This window comes from Teleopsis dalmanni, chromosome 1 (genome assembly GCF_002237135.1).
Source record: "Teleopsis dalmanni isolate 2A chromosome 1, ASM223713v2, whole genome shotgun sequence".
NCBI classification, from domain to species: domain Eukaryota; kingdom Metazoa; phylum Arthropoda; class Insecta; order Diptera; family Diopsidae; genus Teleopsis; species Teleopsis dalmanni.
Genome location: NC_051846.1, coordinates 216762787 through 216766701, shown reverse-complemented (window position 1 = coordinate 216766701; position 3915 = coordinate 216762787).

Here is a 3915-nt window from a genome sequence, read left to right as displayed (position 1 = left end):
TAAAATATCGAAAAATATACAGCGCGCGAATTTTAAATGAGAATTTCCGAAAACTTTTCGGTCTTAATGTATAAGAAAGCCTAGCTTTTACGGCAAAACTAATCAAACTTTATTGAATAATTACTGTAGATGGCGTATCGATGAACAAGACAAATAACTTATTAAATACATATAGCCTTTTTATCCAAGCGTCTGTTAATATTTGAAATACATATATCTCATATATTGCTGAAATAACCCACACTCCAACTTTTTATGACACCGACAAGCTATGTTCAAATTTGAGTAATTTTGGGTTACACTAGAATCATGCGGTATAACAACGAGCTTACATAGTTTAAGTTTTAAATAAATTAAATCGACAGGCACACATATGTACCATAAATTAGTATCTTTTCTGTTCAAAATCGTTTAAATTAATTTTTTTATTAATTTATTGACATTAATAAAATCTCCCAAAAATCAATTCCTTTGTATGATAAAATAAATGTTAAAAATAATAAAATAAACATAAAATACCAGCAATTATTAAAATTAAATTTTTAATTAAATAAAATGGAGTGAACATATACATTTAGAAATGTACATAGATACTTGCAGCTTTTCAAAATTTTTATATGCAAATATAAACAAATATATTAGTATATGGTGTTTTAGTATATATTTTATCAAACATAAATCTGAGCTTGAAAAACTCAAATATTTATTTGGGATGACTTTGTAAACTTACCATTGAAAATCCAAGTGATGTTGGGATTTGGTGCTCCCACAGCACGACAAGATATGGTCGCATCCTTTCCATCCAGCGCGGTTACATTTTGAGGCGGCTTCTCCATAACGGGAGCAGACGCTAAAAAATGATGAAAAGTGAAAAAAATTAAAAACCAAAATGAAAAATATTAAATTGTTTTAGGAGGAGCTGTTGTGGCAATTATTCATTTATTTTGTTTGAACAATCGTATTGTATTTGAAGGCAAATACAATTTGTACGGCTAAAAAACATGCAAGTGCCTCTGTCCATTGTGTGTGTTTTATGCGATAAGAAACATTTTTATTTAATATTTGTTAGTTTCAGAAATACTACACAAATACAACAGAAATACGGAAAATATGGAAAATACGGAAAACAAAATCGTAACAAGTGGCGTTAAAAATTTATTTTCAAAGCAAAGAGAGAAAAATAAATTTCATAAAAATAAACATTTCTAACCAGGAAATAAAAAGCTACTCAATACTGCAAAATAAAAAAAAATATTAATAAAAAATACTTTACAGAAATAAATAGAAATAGAACGTTTGTTTGCAAAGGAATTTTCGTATTGAATTGCATGCGACATGCAAAACTTTCATTGATATTTTTTCCTCAAATGGAAGAGAATTTTAATAAATAAACGATAAATATGAAAATTTTCTAGTAATGAAGTTATTAGGTTTAATAAATTTTGCACTTATTGTTGATTAACTACAACAATATAACAAAGTTATGGAAGAGGTAATGTGATATGTATTTTGAATTAACTATAAAAGAGGTTATTATTTCGTTAAATATAAGACATAGCAAATACGACATTACTTGTACATTATAATAATTATAAATCTGATTACAAACTCAAATTCTTAGCGGAAAATATATTGAACAGTTCTACCACTCATCACTTACACACCTATCTAGTGATCCACACAAAATAAATGTCTAATAAATGTTGGAAATTTGACCGTTCACATAACCATAAATCAAAAAACCTATTCATTGAGGTAAAGAGAGAGTGTAAGTAGTATGTATCTTTCTGGTTCTTTAGAAATAGAAACTATATATTTCGTTTACAGTAACTAAAAATGTATAATTTTTACTTTTATTTGCGATTTCCTTTTAGAGTTGTTGTATTTAGGTACCTCTCTTCGAAAAAATAAGGTGCAGTGGGAACGTATCAAAGAGCACAGAGATAACTTTACTCTATATCGTTGTTGAGTTTTATAACTGAGAAACTGGTTCGTCATTTATTGGGAAAACATCATTATTTGTTTATTTATGAATATCATTCATTTTTATAACCTTAAATAAGAATTCAAAACTATTCTTCTTGTTTTTAAGTGGTTAACGAAAACATATGTACATTTTTCTTTTCTATCATAGAACATTTTAAAATCAATAAGTAAAGTTCCTTTGGGTCCTCAACTATTTCAGTATTGTGGCATGTAAATTTCTTAAGTTTAAATATCTGATTACAATTTAAGATCAACATTGATTTCGACATCGCATCACCCATATTAATAATTAGAAAACATAATTGCTACAATATGTCCCAAATTATTTATAATAAAAATGTTGTCTAAGTAGAAAAAGCCAACAAAAACAAACATTTTTTTAAGTGCAGAAAGCGTTGTTTGAATTGCAGTATTCCTTGTGGTACTTTTATAACTTTTTACATGAGAGTTTTTTCGCACTTACCGGACTATAAACATAAAATGTGCTGTTGGGAAAAGGATAAAAAGCAAGGACTTTTTTAAATACACATATACTTTTTTTATATAGCAAACCCGTCACGGTATTGTAGGGTAATGTACAAAAAAATGTACGGATATATGCAAACTTGTACTTAGTTAACATATGAGCAATATATCACATTAGGGAGGGACCCTTAAATACTGTGCAAGTGTGCTGGTCATTGAAAACTATTTGCGCTACGTGTTTTTTTATGCAAAAAAATTAATTTTAAATGCAATATTTATTTTAAAATTATATGAAGCAATTAAGAGAAAACAAATAAAAACTAATGTTGACTTAAAATGATACTAATCATTTTGTAACAAATCAGTTATTTACTAGATGCTTTCTAAATTTCATATACAAATAATTTAATTTTTAGTCATACCATCGAATACACATACAATATAATATAAAGATATTATGTTGTATTATTAAAAAGTGTATATGAGTTCATATATCAATTAATAATTTTATAGAAATCAAGAGTCGTATAAACTTCCCGGCTGCAGTTAGAATTTTAACGCACAACTATTTGCTTTCAGAAGAGCGGTTTTTTTTTTTTTTTGTGCGGCAGAAGAGCGGTAGAACTTATTTCTTTAAAAGAAGCAACCAAAAGTACAACAAACTTTTTATGGACGCTTGACTATTTAAGCGTCCATAAAAACAATTTATTCATTTCTGGACATCTTTTAACTCACAGCATTAGGTTGTGTATAGTTAGGAAAATAAAATAATTCATAATATTGTTAAAATTTTTGTTAATATTTCAGTGAATCGGGCAAATGAGATACTTAGGTTTTGACTCAAAATACAAGTACATACTGAAAAAACGGAAACTTAACCACCTGCAATATGGTTGGAATCATATACAATCAATCGATCTAAAGAACTACAGTATGCAAGCTGGTCTTTTTGAATGGCACTGTTTGATTGCAACACATACACGTAAGCGATATATTACCAGAAGTGTTTAATCCAGGAAATGCATGAACCGAAAACCATTGAAGCTCTGTAGAATTATTTCTGTTTCTATGGGGCTATTTCAAAAATCCGACAAAAGTTTTTGAAGCTACTAGTTTAGAGAGACTAAACTTCTTACCTGATATTGAAGTGAACTACCTATTAAAATTTGCTAGTTTTACACACATCTTAAGTAATGTGAATGTATTGTCATTAAAAACCTTAAGCAATCTAATCCTTAGAGGTGTCGCTGTAGATCTAGCTCTACCAACAAACTATGAGTCAAATAATTTATTTTATTTATAGACTTTATTTTATAGAGTCTACACTTACGAGTGTAGACTTTTACTCCATCAGAGAGTTACGTTACAAATCTAACATATTCCATATTCACATTAGTGTGAAGAGCATAATAAAAAGAATTCAACTTTAAGTTGATAATTTAATTGAAAAACAGGTGGAAAAAA